General features: G+C 38.0%; 1 protein-coding gene across 5 annotated transcripts in view; it reads right to left on the bottom strand.

The window, feature by feature from the left end:
• The window catches only part of CDON (cell adhesion associated, oncogene regulated), a 114,564-nt gene extending 97,829 nt beyond the window's left edge, over nucleotides 1–16,735 (bottom strand). For 4 of the 5 annotated variants that reach the window (XR_012919022.1, XR_012919023.1, XM_012772349.3 and 1 more), the window contains exon 1: nucleotides 16,571–16,735. The gene's annotated coding sequence lies outside the window, so the exon portion shown is untranslated. Of the gene's footprint in view, nucleotides 1–13,382; nucleotides 16,355–16,570 lie in introns of those variants that run through there. The other variant, XM_012772348.3, reaches the window with a different exon arrangement.
• Nucleotides 16,736–17,640: the final 905 nt, after the last annotated feature.

The following is a 17,640-nucleotide window of genomic DNA, read 5'->3' as shown; positions in this document are numbered from 1 at the left end:
CGGTCTGAGGGACAGTGAACTGGCCCTTGTTTAAAAAGTTTGAGGACCCCTGGTCTGGCGCATCAAAGACATGCCACAAGATTTCAGTGTCCAATTTGCATTTATATTTTTGGATCATATCGATGATATATGAAGGTCAAATGACATCACATAATACTGTACAAAGAAACCCTGAAACAGTTAAAGTAAAAATGGGAGATGTGAATTATCTCCTAGTTTGAGGCAGCACTGGCATGCCAAACTTGAAAAGCACATGACATAGCAGATGGCCTTACACAACATCAGGAACACACGTATTGCACAGGTCTCATATGCATATGGTTCATAGACAATAAGTAAATATTAATACATAACAAAACATTGTCATTGGATTTATTTTTTGGTATTATATATTGGGATACACTTATAAAGTGATTGGCCCACAACAAAATGGATTGGTAAAGACAAATTCATTGTTAAAAAGGAAATTAATGGTAATCATGCTTCAAATTTTTTAAAAAATCAAATCAGCCGGGCGCTGTGGCTCACGCCTATAATCCTAGCACTCTCGGAGTCTGCGGCAGGTGGATCCCTCAAGGTCAGGAGTTCAAAACCAGCCTGAGCAAGAGCAAGACTTCACCTCTCCTAAAAGCAAAAGATAATTGGCCAACTAAAAATATATAGAAAAAATTAGCCAGGCACGGTGGCACATGCCTGTAGTCCCAGCTACTCAGGAGGCTGAGGCAGAAGGATTGCTTGAGCCCAGGAGTTTGAGGTTGCTGTGAGCTAGGCTGATGCCACGGCACTCACTCTAGCCCGGGCAACAGAGTGAGACTCTGTCTCAAAATAAATAAATAAATAAATAATCAATCAAATCGAATAAACAAATGAAATATAAAGTAAGTGAAAATAACTTTCAACCATTAAAATCAACATTGGCAATCTAAACTTTTTTTAAAATATTATTTTAAATTTTTTAATTGTTTTGGTTTTAGAGTTTTACCAGTACTTTATAAATTTGTTTTAGTTTTTTTATAAGTTTGCATCTACTTTATTTTGTACATAATTAAATAAAATCACTAAGAATTATTTAATCAACATTAGGATTTTATAAGAGTTTTTCTTTTTGAAAAAGTCACATATTATTCAAGTTCCAATTTTAAGCAAAATACAGGGCATTATCATCTCAGTTAAGACATTAAGTTCACTAATATGGCATTATAACTATTTCCTTAGTCATACACATCTTCACAAACCTGGGCTAAGAATGGGGTTGGGATTGTAGGACAAGAAGTATAGTTTCAAATATAAGATTCCCACATTCTCTAAAATCAAAAAAGTTAAAAGAATCTTATAAATGCTACCCTAATCCATAACAACCAAGGCCACTACCCCAAGAAAACTCTATAAATGCAATACAACCAAGCTTTATCCTGTATTTAATAAGCCCCAGATGGAATATCTTAAAAGTCTATGCATTTGCAGAATTGTGATACAGTGTTTTTTCTTGCATAATGTTTTTACTTGCATGCATGTTCCATACAGCTGCCAAAATTACTCTGCAAACCTGGAAGCCAGTGATAAAAATTTCATAATTAGGCCAATCTGTGGGGTAGAAGAAAAGCATGAAATTATCAACACTTACCTAAAAAATATTTTTTAAAAATATTTTAAGACAAGCATCTCCTTCTTGAGGCATTATTACTGTCACTGCTGAACAAAAAGACAATGCCCAGCTGAAGAAAGGGATGATAGCCCCCACTGGGCAAGTTCTGATTCCACATCTCCTTTTGGCTCCAGTGTTTGGATGCCCTGTATTACTAAATCCCCATCTCCAGTAATCAACTGAGGATGACTCATACTGTACTTCTCCTAGCCAGCTAGAAACCAGATAGGGAGTGGCTGGCTGCATGGGGCTGACAGCATGCATACTGGTCTTTCTCAATCAAATACCTGCCTCTGACACCTTGCATTACTCTATTTGTCTTTTTGAAACACCCTGGGGACAGCCCATTATTGGTGGTCTTTAATGCTACCAATCCTGTTTAGGTGTTTTTTTTTTGCTCTGACCATATGTAAGTTCAAAAGAAAAGTAGGAAATTTGAAAGAACAGACATACAATCATGCTCATTATTTAAGTATACATACACAAACTCTAGAAAGCCGTGGGATTTCCCATAGAGGACAACACTTGTACTTTTGGGGGGAAGTCATTAACAGAAAGGTTAGCAAATGATTCCAACAATAGCTATCACTTGCTTTTAAGCACATGTCAATAAGGTTAGGTATTCATCTCTTATAAAATAAATTTTACTTTCCTGGTATTAAATTGAAGTATGTTTATATTTAGTTTGTAGAGATGGAGAAGGGTTAAGAAGGGTAGCAAAACTGAAAATTTGGGGCAAGAAAGTCAAGATGATGTTCAACTGTTTGAGGATATGAGGATTTATCCAAAACTGCACCACTAGATATTACAGCACTCACCTAACCGCTCTCTTTGGTAGGAGCCATGTCCTAACCAACCCAAGAACAAAAACATATCATTTATTCTAGTTTTTCCCACATTAATAGCTACCCAAATTATAATCCTACTCATTTTGTTCTGATAGCCTCTAATTAAGCCATAGGACAATAATATCAACACCACATTTTGTCAATAAGCACCCCATCTCAAACACAATAACAATGATAGGAATGGCAACAGCAACTGCCCATAGTCAGTAAGTACCCAGCAAGTGCCATCACCAGCCCAAGGATTTAGTCCTCTTTGCCTGTGGGTACTAAACACAATGCTGGGACAGCCTAGGAGCCACTGTTCAATTACAAAGGTGAGGAAAGGAAAGCTCAGTGAGGTGCATCCATTGCTAGAATACAGGGGAGACTGGCTTTGGCTTCAGAGCCCATCCGAGTCTAAACCACTATGATAGACTGCCCGAAAATTCCCAGGGTAAAGCTTTCATTTATATAACACTAATTCATTCAACATTCGATCACTTAATTAATCTAGAAATACTACATACTAAATTTACTTAAAATAAGGGTGTGGATGCCTTCCAGTACTATAGTCATTTCCTGTAAGCATAAAACATAAGAAACATTCTTTAGTTTGACTCAGCACTATGTAGACTAATGATTTACAGTATTGCCAAGAACACTGGCACATTCCTATCACACACTGTGTCAATCTGTTGGTAATGAGAATGAGATAAGGAACAAATAATCTAGCAACACTCAATGGCCCAGATATGCTATTACAATTGTCCAATCATTTTCTGTTAGTTAGAAAGTAAGTGGTTGAAAATACCTTAAATTAAAGCCAAAGATACCCCAAATAATTCAATTACATTAGAGAATAAAAAGAAAATTTTCTTACAGGTTAAAAATTCTATGAGACTATAAAGAATGTATAGTAGCAAAGAAATCCATGTTAAGATGGGAAGCAGGATCTCCAAATTTTCAACAATCTAAATATAACATACTAATTAATGCGTATTACTTACTAAAGATAAAATTATACTACAGACTTGGTAGTATAGTCTACTTGGCAATTAGAGACCTGAACAAGTATTAACTCTTGTTCAGTCTTTCTCTTTCAAATTAAAAAAAAAAAAAAAAAAGGCTGGGCACGGTGGCTCATGCCTGTAATCCTAGCACTCTGGGAGGCCCAGGCTGGTGGATCATTAGAGCTCAGGAGTTCAAGACCACCCTGAGCAAGAGCGAGACTCTGTCTCTACTAAAAATAAAAAGAAATTAGCTGGAAAACTAAAAATATATCGAAAAATTTAGCCAGGCATGGAGGCGCATGCCTGTAGTCCCAGCTACTTGGGAGGCTGAGGCAGGAGGATCACTTGAGCCCAGGAGTTTGAGGTTGCTGTGAGCTATGCTGACGCCATGGCACTCACTCTAGCCTGGGCAACAGAGTGAGACTCTGTCTCAAAAAGAAACTAAAAAAATTTTTAAAAAAACTTACAGACAAGCCTAATCAATCATTAAGAGGGTCTGGTTCTGATATTATATGAGTTCTGTCAACCTTAATCAAATTGCCTGCCAGATCGTAGATAAGTAATGACTTGCTTAGTTAAGCAAGGCCAGAGTTTTCCTTCTATAGTATATACATCTCCAGAGTGAAAATAAACAGCCTCACACCTCTCACTGGGAGCTGCACTCTGCTGCCATTACAGCTCAGTCTTCACTCCAAAATAGGAGGGCACACGTCAGCTTTAAGAGTATCTATTTTTCTTTCCTTCTCAATATGGTCATTAAAATCATTTTTAAACTATTCCATTAAACAGTTAATAACTGTTTTAATCTACACCAAAATAACACAAACTAGTTATCAGTAAATGCTTCAGCATTAATATTAGTTTTAGCTAGCATTATACAGTGATATAAAACAAAGCAGAAATAGCTAACAATTCACAAAAACAATGCTAAAAGAATCCCTTAAAACTGCAAAGCTTTAATTCATATTCTAACATATTCAAGAAATGAAAAACCTAATTTTGTTTCAACACCATCTGCCATGTTTTAGATATAGCAGCATCTTGGAACAACTGTTAAAATAAGAGGAAGAGCCTATCAATTTAGATTTTATATTCATTTCACAACCAAAGGCACAAATGTAAAATGAGCTTTATTTCTAAAATGTTCTCTTTGCTAATTTCTTTACATATAATTGGAAAGAACTTTAAAGCTTCATAATTAGCTGGGATATACTGTTAAGGAAGTTCTAAGTATACAATATTCTAACTGCTATCAAAGAAAGGTATTAAAAAGCAAGAATCCCAGTGACTAGGGAAAAGTGAAATGACTTCCTTAGAGGAAAGAGTTTAAAAATATAAGATACCAGGCAGTCAATTTTATCTTAGGCAAAATACACTTCAATATTTTCCATTAGGTCAATAGAATCTAGAATGCAGATTTTGTGGTTTAGAAATGTCAGAGACAAAAACAAAACAAAACCCTTAGAATTTAACTATTTTAATCTATTTAACTATTTAATCTATGTAATCTATTTAACTATTTAAGCACATACAACTGTGTAATTATAACCTAAAATAAACCTAAAAAGAAAGACTAAAGTTTCAAACAACACCCTTTTCCAACATTTGACAGAGAGATTTTAAAGGACACCCAACTTTGAATATGACTGAAACTTTTATATCTGATACCAATGTTCAATCATTTATTGTCTTCATGGTTTCCACTATGATGAAAATTTTACAATCTCATACATTTCTTATAAGTAGCAAAAAAAAAAAAAACCCCTGTAAAATACTCTGCAAAGTACAAAGGGTTCTATAAAAGTTATTTGAGAAATGATCACTATTAGAACCAGAGGGAAGGAGAAATTCTGTATACGGAATAAAAAGAACCACAAAATAAGAATTGTAATTGTTGAAACAGAACCCCTCAGCAGGAGCACTATGGGCAGGGTGTGTTGTGGCTCCTTCCATGCCTGCCTGTGTATGCTATGCCCAGACTAGGTCAGGACTTTTCTTTCCCAATCCCCTGGAGGCACCATTCTTATAAGTCTGCAGGGCACCCAAACAGACAAGGGCCTGGGTAGGCAAAGCAATACTTCACTCCTTTGTCACCATATGATTTATTGTTAAATTGCCCAAGTACACATACAGCATACATTCACTCTAGGTGAATCAGAAACAAAAGAGGCTAGTATTTCTCAGTGAATGAGAGAGAACAACACTAACAAGCAAATGGGGATTTTGTTTGCCTACTAAATGTCAAAGAAGTTTTTCCAGAAAACTCACATGTCAACACAAAGAAAAAAGAATTGTTAATTGCAAGAATGAAAAGCTCAAAACTCAGCTTTTGATTCTTGGTTGTAGAAGGCCTGAAGCATCTGAGATGTGCCTGTTGATTTGATTACATGGCCAAGTGACATCTTTAATCATAAATAATTCAGTGCCCTGTATATATATATATACATACAGCTAGCTAAGAAAACATGAATTTGACCAAGTATTATAGTTTCTGCTGTACAGGGCAGGTTATCTGGGGAAATTATCTCTCCCCTAATAATCTACCTATCTGGGAGAGAAACCCCGAAATAACAAGTAAAACACTGACAGTGTTTCTTTCTTTAAAACGATTTTTCATATTATTTTGGTAGGGGATGTATTAGCCTGGATTTACCAAGGTTCATATTTAGAAACCTACTTAGGCAGTTAGCTTACAAGGCTCCTATTAACATTGGTAAGATGCATAAAGTCAAATCCCTGAGCTAAAATTTATCTGATGCCATAAAATATTAATATCAAATCTCTGCACAAGCTGCATTATATAATTAAAAACCCCACTGTGGCTGCTGTCATAGTAACAAATGTAAAATTATTGTAAGACCTAAGCACTATGACAATAGCTCTTTTAAAATGCATCCTCAAACACAAAAGAAATAACAAATAATGACAATTGTGTTTGCTAGCCTAATAGAAGACCAGAGTTAGCAACCAGTCTTAACTTACAATGACTCAAAATTAACTTTCATTAGCCATGGGATTAAAAAAAACACTTTAGCTCTAAAATGTATGAGCAAAATTATATAAAAGACCTATATAAGTCTACAGTCAAAACATGACTATTGCAATTAATAGAGAAATCCAATTAAAATACAATACCATTCAAAACATGATGACTAGAGCTTGGAATTAGGAACGCAGTTTAAAAGTTTGATCTGTTTATTTTTGCTATAACCTCAAAAAGAATTCATGCTATAAAAAAGAAAGTATGCTTAATTTTCAATAAATAGAAATCAAACTACTAATTTAGAGATCAGAACAATTCTAATCAGACTATAACAGGACTTGAAACTATGTTAAGTCATGGTATATACAGCCAGCACTCCATGTCCATCTGCAAATTGAACCAAATGCAAATCAAAAATATTCAGGGGAAAAAGCAATAAAAAAATTACAAAACAGCAATAAAAAATTAAAATTTTAAAATACAGTATAATGATGATTGGCATAGCACTTACACTGTATTAGGTATTACAAGTAATCTAGAGATGTTTTAAAGGGTACAGGAGGATATGCACAGTTTACATGCAAATACTACAAAATTTTATATAGGACATGAGCATCCAGGGGTTTGGGCATCCACATGGGGGGCAGGAAGGGTGTCCTGGAACCAATGCCCCATGGATACCAAAGGACAACTGTATTTAGAATTAGGTTTAAAATACACTTTGACCACCAGAACCAACTCAGCAGAACCTTGCTATAATTCTTATTACTGTAGGAGAAAACTTGCCATGTCATTTTGGATTAATATCCAAGATTTAATGGAAGAAACAATAAAATAACCTCATTTAAAAAGGTGATCATCCAGTAAAATGCACCCACAAGGTAAATCATGGGTACAACATGGCGGGAAGATTCCAGTGTGGTTCTATTCAAGAGTTTAATAATCTATCAAGAACTATAAAAATATCTCCTCAGGATTTAGCAGTCTCAAGGTCTACTGGCACCACAGCTGAGATTCTAGGACACCAAGTTGAAATCCTGATGTGAGTTGCCATTAAATCATGGTAACATCTAAAAATGTAATTTCACAACAAGGGTATACAAAATGAAGTGGGAAAGAGGAAATACTATGTCCAATCAAACTGCTTTGATTGATTGCTGATCTGATGTTATTTTGCTGATGCTTTTATATAGAGGATAAATAACACCTTTCCTACCAAATTACATTGACATTCACCCTTACAAGATCATCTTATAAGCCAATCATCAAATGTTTTCAATATATTGCAAGCTACGTAATACCAAGCCAAATTATGAGGTTTAACCCCATTTCATAAACAAGGATTCCTCATACTCACTCTCATAGTCACCAGAATGAGAGGAACAATTTGAATTACTGAAATATACATGTATGTCCACTCCTGCTGAAACTATGTTCACTCCCTAATTCTTATTATGTTATTCAATGTGTTATTTTGTTACGCACCCACCCTGAGGCCAAAACCATGAAAAGGCCAAGTTAAACAGGCAAGAAAAATGTCTCAGCTCCAGCTTGTGATGCAATTTTTCTTTTTATTGGAATAAAAGAGACTGACAAATTCTGATGTCATTACAGTAGTTTCATGGCCTGATAAAAGTAGTATTTTATCCATTAAACATTCATCCCTCTTCCCAACTTTACCTTCAAGCAGGCAGTGTGTATAATTAATCACTGAACAGATATCAAATTACAGTAAAATAAAGAATACTATTTTTATTCTGATACCATAAAAAGCGAGTAACTGTCAGAAATTTCCCTGGCAACAGAAGCCAGAACATACTTTATAGTCCCTATATACCCGGGAGAAGCCCTATAATACTGAATATTTAAAACACAAACAGACAAAACACAACATTAGCTCTCTAGGCACTGAATGATATTGCACAGAATATATACACTTCAAATAGTAAAAGTGTTAAAATAGTCAAAATATTTGGCAAGTATTCTAGTAATATAATAATATGATAATAGATGTCTTAGTATATCCAACATTTTACTATTTCTTCCTTCATATAAAGCTTTCTTTAATCTTGTTTGAAGCTGTGATATTGCTCCCTAAATTGGACATGGAGAGTCACTGATTTCATTGGATTTTCAAGAGCAAAACTGTGTGTTGAAATCATTCGTGGACCTAAAGAAGATACTTTAGCATCTTTCTACTCAGGGTGCTCCACTCACCTCATCACATCATTTGGAAACTTGTTAGAAGGGAAGAATCTTGGGTTCCACCAGAGACCTACTGAATCAGAATGTGAATTTTAACATACCCACCACCACCACCACCACCCACATACAAGAAATTCAAATGCACACGAATGCCATTCAGGACATCTGAGTGTTTAGCACTTATGTGGCAGAGTATAAAGAAAGGGGTGGGTGGGCTGACCACATATAGGGGAAAATCACATTGTCTGTCCTTAAGGACTAAGACAGACATGTATGCATTATGACACCATACCAGTTTTGCCCTGACAGACACAATCCCAGCCTGCAAGAAGGTATGGTAACTTCATGGAATGCAAAGTAGCTGGGGATGGCAGAAGCACCAGGTAGATAAATAACCCTGTACCAGGTAAATAAATAACCCTATTAAAGACTTGAGCTTTAAGAAGGGAACAATTCAAGGACTTGGAAGGATTTTAAGGAGAGCAATCACATGACCAGATTTATGTTTTAGGAAGATCATTACTCTGGCGAAATGTGGAAAAACGGATGATATAAAAGGGGGGAAACCAAGACTGGAGACAGGAGGATGAGTTAGTGACAGTTTAATAAAGCAGAAGTTGCAAAGGCATTTTTTCTTCTCACATTCTGAATCTCCTCTTGTCTGTCTTCCAAAGTTTGAAAAGGAGGATGGAGGAGTAAGGAATGGTAACAGAGAAGAGATAAAAGAAGCCTGTTTGTAAGTTACAGGGAGGATAGAAATGGTACTGATGCACATATATAAATATAAAACTGTAAAAACTCAATGTAATTTTTTACTTTATAAAATGGAGAAAACACTATTTTGGAAATTCAAGATATTACCATCCCTTCAATCATGCTTGAATAAAAAAATAAAAATAAATTTAAAAAATTTTTAAATAAAAATAAATTATAAATATCAATTATTAACATAAAGTACTACACATGATATGTACACAGTTAAATAGCTATGGATCCTAGAAAATACCCTAAACGTGGTTTTGCTGCTTGAATAAGTCACTGATAGCACTCTTTCTCTGCCTATATGAGTTATTTTGTTCTTAAAATTCAAATGTAGAAAAGTTTGGGTGAGAGTGAGATAAGAAGAACATTTGATAATTTTCACTTTGTATCTAATTTGTTGTACGAGTGAAGAAATAACTGGGCCAACAGATGGATTCAGGTAAATTCTAAGATGTATACTTATTAATACATAAAGTGGTATCATATACTATACATGTAAAGTAATATCATTTCTGATACTGATACACTTAAGAGACTGGAAAAGTCCCTATTTCACGTAAGAAAGAAAGAATATTTGACATTTACTTGTTAGTGATAAATTTAGGGTTACATTTAAAATGAGACAACAAGGAAAGGCAATTCTCAACTTTAAAGTGGGGTTGATCTGGGAAAATGTATTTACCCAGTGGCTATTTGGAGCTTTAACATGTTTTTTCCTCCAAAATCGTTTACATGGTGACTGTGTAGCCTCCCCACACCACAAAGCCTATTTCACAGAGCCTTGGAACTGCAAAGGCCCGTAGATGTCATTTGGTCCAATCTCTCACCCAAGGAAGAGATTCTTTCCATGCTATCCTTTGCAAACAATAACAGAACTCATCCAGTAACAAGGAGCTTGTGTCCCTTCAAAGCAGCATTTTCTCTCATGAGGCAGCTCTATTTGTCAGATAGTTCTTTCTTTTGAAACATAATCTGCATCTCTGCGAGCCCCTATAGAACAAAAGATGAATCGTGTATCACTATTTCAACTCTCCCCACCCCCAAGGAAATCCCGGCCTCCAGTGGTCTGATTTAAGAAGAAAAGGGTACAATTTGGAGTCCGGGGAAACCAACCCTGCATACGGCTGTATGTGAAGAATGACCTTGTGCCAAAGGGCTATGAATAGTAAAATTTAATAAAATTACAAATGCTGAAAAACACACTGTCTCCTGAGAGAAAAGTGGCTAGTGTGATCAAGGAACACACCTAGAAAATCCTTAACATTTCCAACAACAGAAATACGAGCTGTTAACGTTAGTCAGTGTCCCCTCCAAAGTTTAAAACAAAGCAAAGCAAAAAAAATTCTGATTCATTCACTGAATCATCTTGTATCATTGTTTGTGAAATAAATTTTATGTAGCATAGCAGGGGATTCCAACAATACAAACAGAGATGCTAAACATATAAGCACAGCCTAACCACAATTGGTAATTAAGGTCAGTCAGTAGCCAAAATTCTTCCTCATGTGTTTGGTCACTTTCTTCAAAACCTTCCTGCAGTATAACAGCCTAGCTACATTTTATTACTTTTTTTGGGTGGATTTTTTTAAAAAAACATTGTAATTGTTTCACTTTGAACTCAAAGAATATTACACAAATTCTGGGCTGGTGGTTGTTACTTCTACACAATTCTAAATATTGATTATGGCATTTAAGCATAAGCATGAAGGGTATGAACTGCCTTAGATGGTTATTTCCCCCTATTTTGAGGCCCTTCTTTCTCTCCTAAAAACATATCCCAAGAATACAGTTATCAAAGGGTTTGGTTTATGGAATTGTGATTGAAGGTAATCATATTACCTTCAACCTAGTTTTATGTATAAAAATGAGGTCATGATTATTTTTCTAACATAGCCACTGGGATCTGATTTTCTAATAATTTAGGAAGAAGTGTTGTTATTTTCTTTTTCTCTCCAATGCCCATGTCCCCAATGTGCCAATAAAATGAACTACTGTGAATTTTAAAATGCACAAAAGACTCTACAATTTAAAAAGTATGAATTAGTACTGTATACAACATAAATAAGTCTCACAGACCCAATGAGCAGTGCAAGACACTAGATACATGAGTATATACTGTGTGAGTCCACCTTTATAAAGTTCAAGGACAGGCAAAACTGATCCATGGTGAGACTGGTCAGAAAAGTCACTGCCTGCAAGAAAGAGGGACAGCTGCCTGGAAAGGGCACGAGGGGCCTTCCAAGGTAAAGGAAATCTTCTGTATTTTGATCTGGGTAGTGGTTACCACAGGTATGTGCACATGTAATAACTCAGCCAGCTGTTCTATTAGTGTACATCAGCTGTACACTTGTGTACATTATATTATACCTCAACTGGAAAACAATGTAACACATTGTCTCCAAGTGCCTCCTTAGTTTCAGTTGTAAATTTAAGAAAACTAGCATACTAAAAACTACAGCAGTTACATGTGCCCACACTATTACTAACTTCCAAGAATTCCTCATTATTGAGTACTTCAAAGAAATCACTTTGAGATCAAAGTAATACACTAACAAGTACAAAAGGAGTTAATAAAAATAACGGCAGCGGACATTTATAGAGATTTTACTATATGCCAAGCACTTTATTTTCATTATCTCATTTAATCCCCACAAAAGTAGTAAGAGATACTACTGTTTTTAATCCCCATTTTACAGATAAAAAATCCAAGGCTTAGGTTCAGATCATCACCCAAGCCCACATAAATAATAAGAGGTGAGTTGGTCTATAACAAGAATAGCTGAAAAGCAAGCTCTGTGTCAACTTCTCAGTGCTCTGTATCAAGGTGATATAAAAATAAAATTAAGCACACAGTGCTAAGCAGCAAAACATAAGCAGAAGATGTAACCTAAGTTCAATAACATAACTAATACATATTTTTCTCTCAATTAAGATTAAAAGGCACGTCACTGGCTATCAAGAACTGAAGTCCCTACTCACATTCCAACTGATACATAACAGAAGAAAATATTCTTTGGGGTAGTTTTTTCATTATCTCTGGCCATCAAAATATATCACACAGTAAAGCTACTAAATAGCTGTAAACCAAGATGAGCACAATGCTAACTTCAGTGTTTGCTCCAATTCATTCAGGAGTCTTTTCAATTTGGAAATACTAGTAGGAAGCATGCCCAGGATAAAGGTGGGAAAAAATTAAACATACTCTCAAAAAGGCTTCTTTATTTTCTAAACACACTGTATTGTGAGGAGAATTTGGTAAAGGACTACATGGGAGTAGGATGGGAAAAGCTGTGCTCTATACACAACATAATTTTAATCAGGGACAAAATACATCAAATAACCCATCAAACATGCTACTGCATTAGGCATTAGTGGAAAACTATGAAATTCACATTCTCAGAAGATGAAAACTGATTACACCATCCACAATTCAGAACTGGTCTTCCTTGAAAAGTATGCAAAAAAAAAAAAAAAAAAAAAAACTAGACTAATATTCTGAAAAAGGTTGTGCCCCAAAATCATTTGGGGCAGAGACAGGGAAAGAAGACACAGAAATGTTTCTCAAAAATTTTTCTCCAAAGATTTTACAGAATGTTTTTGGTAGATATATTTTCATTTATTGGGGGCTAATAGCAAGTCTGCAAAGTAATATCTCAAAAATACTAGAAATCAGAATTCTTAAAAAGACAACAGATAGACCTACCCTAAATGAATTTAAATTCTATAATAATAATAATAATAGTGTAACAAAAACCCAATAAAATCATATCAAAAGTAGAATATGCCTACTCAAACAAGCATTTCATCTCCGTAAACAATTTGCTTCACATAAAAGTCTAATTTTACTCTGTTTTAAAAGTTATTAAAATTACACATCAGCTCTTACAGGCAAGACCAAACTGTAAGACAATTTTACATATTTATCAAAAGATCATTCAAAGAAAACTCACCAAGTCTGCAACGTGTATATGCTTGTGCTTCGGAGGGAAAGCAAAGAAGCGATTTTCTGTACTTACACTGGAGTTCACTTCAGTGTTAAAAACACATCAGCACAGTCCTGCTTGTAATAAAGTCTGCACTAGCAATGTGCCTTTGGGTTGGGCTTTTCTCTTCCAAGATAAGCTGTTAAGTCAGGCCTTGATTTCAGATCTGCTAACATATGGAGTCTTCTAATGTAGCCTTCTCTCCACCCCATAACCCCCAACTCCTCTCCGCCCCACTCCCTCTGTGCCCGCGCACGCGCACACACACACACAAAAGGCACTGCAGGGCAGAAATTCCTCAGGTGCTCGCTAATGGAATTCCCAGGGTCTTGGAGCCGCTTCGGGGATCAAGAGATCTCACAGCCCCTGCTGGGGTAAGGAGCGGCGAGTCTGTTCCATTTAATCAAATACAGAATGAATTTTCAGCTCTATTCACTAGCTTGTCTCCAGGGCTCTCAAAAGGCACCAGGCAGCTAGAATCACATACATGTGGCTCTTTTAAATAAGTATAATTAGTTTGATTTTAAAAAGCCACATTAATAATATCACCTCAGGACCATTATTCAGGGGACAGATGACAATGATACTGTATGTTTTAAGCCTGACAATGGGGGAAAGAACACAAACAATGAGGGAAAACTTGAAGGATTAAAAAACAACAACAAACCAGTTTTTCATTTAATTGTAATCCAATATTTTTTAAATGACATTAATTATATTCCATATGCCACCATCCCTTAATTTTAACAGTAAAGTCTCAAATAAAGCCCTCCTCCCATGCTTCTGAAAGTGAATTAGTGCCAAATACACAACAAAAATTATCACATGGAATATTTACATACAATATAAAAATTTAAATAAAAACAAAACATAGTCTAATTCAAGTTAACAAAATTTATTGAAAATATTATCAATCAAAAAACAAAATAAAAACAAGTCCTTCAAAGCAATATATTTAGCAACCAGACTCCACATTGTTCCTAATCTAATTAGTTTGTATTAAGTGGTAAATTCATCTATGTAAAGAAAGACTACCAGGTGGGCAACTCAGCTACATTTCTAATGTGTCATCTATGCTTCTACAGAGTAACAGTACAAGGTTTTAGCTAATGTGATTATATGTTAAAACAACAAATTTTTCAATTCATTACTTTTTATTTCCTATCTCCTCTCTGATTTCACTAAGACAATGTTTAATTCCTGAAATCATTTCTTTAGCATTATGCTTAGAAACAATCGCTAATTTTTAGTCTAAATGTTTGCAAAAGAAACATTTCTAGAGAACAAAAATTTTACTTCAACTTATATTTTGATAAAATCATAGATGAAAATCATCTACAAAGTCATGAAAGCATACATGCAAAGTGGAAAATTAAGAGGAAAGCACAAGAACCAATTGATACATTTTACCTAACCTCTTTAGAGCAAAGCCCTATGACAGAAGTTCCTATTCCTACATACAGCCTTCATCTACACATACACATACCCTGATGGCTGGGGGTGCTATCTTAAAGTGAACTTAATTCCTTTCATGCAAAGTCAAACTACCTAAACTACCTGCAAAGAAGGCAAGAATATCAATTTAGAAACCAAGGCACACAAGCTAGATCAGTGCACTCCAAGTCCTAAGGGCTCTTTGTACTTGAAGGGTTGAGAATCAGAGCTGTTTAAGTGCTTTGCACAGAAGAGGAGGCTGATGAGAACCACAGCAATCAATCAAAGCATCCCCAGTGGGTTGCTACACAAACAATAGCACAGTACCTCTAGTAACTGATTTTCCTGATTGACTAAACTATTCAAACAAAGACAGATTTCCCAAACACCATATCCGAGTTTTTGCATGAAAGTTAAACAATATACATTTGTGTGTTTTTTAATAGAAATATAAATGTTTCTGTTCTATACACTGCCAAACACACACCCAGGGCACGTCTTTACAAAATGAAACAGGTTTTCTCCATCCTTCTCGTATAACTTCAAGTATGGGACAGTTTATTCCAACATGTGCATAACAGAGACTACAGGATTTGGTTCCTCCCTGGGTTCCTAAGAATGCTTTCTAGTTAAACGCTAATTTAAAATTTCCAGAAATTTTCTGAAGTTTTTCTTTCCTCTTATCCTAAATGTTGAACTATCCCCACATTTCCAGCTAAAAATAGACTACCAGAAGAAGAAAAAAAAACTATCAAATGTAATAGAATGTTTAGAATTATACTGAGAACAAGCTTATTTCCTTCTCCAATCCCCTCCCCACCTTCTCCTTGGAGACAGTCTCCTTTAAGCATGGCAAGTGTCAGTTGGGAACTGAGGCTTAAGGTATCAGAGAGGCCTGGAATCAGAATTAACTGATTTGCCCTCTTTCATCTTTACTAGCATAGGCCTCTGAATAAATCTCATGTTACCTTTTAGTACAAACTCCTGTTTTTCAAGGTGTCTGATTGGAGACACACAGGCTGACTTTCTGTTAATGAGATTCCCTAAATTCTAGATCTCAACTGGAAAGCAGCCTGCCCTTAAAATCACCTGCCGCCCTCCTGACCAGGAAGGGCAGGCATTCCGGAGAGGAGCCGCTCTGCAGAGCCTTCCACCTGATTCGGTGGGGCCAGGGAGGACAATAAAGGGAAGGGCAAGACAGTCTGTCTATTCCCCTCGGTGATTTATTACCGAAATTCCTAGATGTGGAGGAGCAAGAAAGGTCTGGAAGCTAAGACTGAAGAAAAGAGCGAGCTCCAATGTAGTTAGCAAATGATAATGCAATCCGCAGACAGCTTCTCAGAGAAGGAAAAACACACTCCCTGGGGCTGGGAAGTCACGGACGCTGAGAGGGCAGAAAAAGATACATTGTGCAGGAAATTTCGCTCGCTACTCCCTACATGTAAATCACTCTCTCTCGCGGGCGCTCTGCGGGGCCCGGGGCTGCGAGGCGGGGGCCACGGCTCGCGGGAGCAGGCGCGGGCGCCCCGCACGCCCGCCCCACCTGCCCGGCCGCCGCGCGCAGCGACACCTCCCGCCGCCCGCCAGCCGGCTCCGAGTCCCGAGGACGCGAACGTCGGAGCTGCGGCCGGCACGGTCGGCATGCGGCCCGCGCCCCACGCGCCCAGGGCCCGCGCCCGCCCCGCCCGCGCCGCCAGGCCCGCGGCTCCCGCCCCTCGCACCTCTCCGCAGCGCGGGCCAGGCCTCCAGGCTCCAGACCTCCTGCGCCGCAGCCGGCTCCGAGGGCCGCCCTGGGCGTCCCGCGCGGCGGCCGCTGCCACCCGGACGGGCCCTCCCTGGCGGGCCCGGGCGGAGGAGCGCGGCGCCTCGCACGCCGGGGCGGGCCGGGCGCCGGGCGCGGAGGGAGCTGCGGGCGGAGCCACCGGGCGCGTGCCCGCGGGCGCGCTCGTCCGCCGGCGGCCGGGTCGGGCCGTACCAAGCCGCGGCGCGGGGGGCGCCTCTCGGCGTGGCCCGGCGGCGGGGCGGGCGGGCGGGCGCCGTGAGGCTGCGCGCCCCCGCGCCGTCGCGTCCCCGCAGGGCCGGCGCTGCTGGCCGCCGAGGCCGCCACGTGCCCGCCGCCTCCACGCCCCGCGGGCCGCGGCTCCCTGCGGGCGGCGCCCGCGCCTCTGCGGCCTCGGCGGCCACCCGCGCCCGCCCCGCGTGCACGGGCCGGGACAGCCCAGCCCGCAGGGCGCGGTGCTGCCCGCGGAGACCGCGTGGCCTTTGGCTCAGAGTCTTCCCGCCTGTCGCTTGGACCTGCCCGAGTTATCTGATCTCGCTGAACTTCATTTCAAACAGAAAAAGGGGAAATAGCTTCTATTTAAAAGGGTGTTGTGAAGCATAAATATGATACTTTGTGAAAAGCACCTGTCATTCAGTGAGCATTCGAGGACCGTAACTTCTATATAAATAATAATAATTATTAGCATTTCATTTTTTTAACCATAATCATTACTTATTAATATTAGTTTAACTACAAAAGGAGCCCTAATGATACTTGAAGTTCATAAATAGTGCTGAATTTCAGGAGAAATATGCTATTCCCCTTCAACTTATTACTTGAATTAGAAAAAGAAATGCTTAGACGGTGCGGTGTTGTTGGAGCAGGCTAGCCTCTGCTTTCTGAAAGCCCTGGGAAGTCAGTGTAGAGCGGGAAAAAGAACTCTAGTTTGTCTTCCATTGTTCCATTTTTTACTTATTCAGAACAAGAATCTATATGTCATTAACTTAATGTGTAGTAAATAATTTTTCA

Source organism: Microcebus murinus, chromosome 4 (assembly GCF_040939455.1).
Source record: "Microcebus murinus isolate Inina chromosome 4, M.murinus_Inina_mat1.0, whole genome shotgun sequence".
In the NCBI taxonomy this organism is placed as follows: domain Eukaryota; kingdom Metazoa; phylum Chordata; class Mammalia; order Primates; family Cheirogaleidae; genus Microcebus; species Microcebus murinus.
The sequence above is the reverse complement of the archived record's forward strand: the minus strand, read 5'-3'. Positions and strand labels throughout refer to the sequence as shown.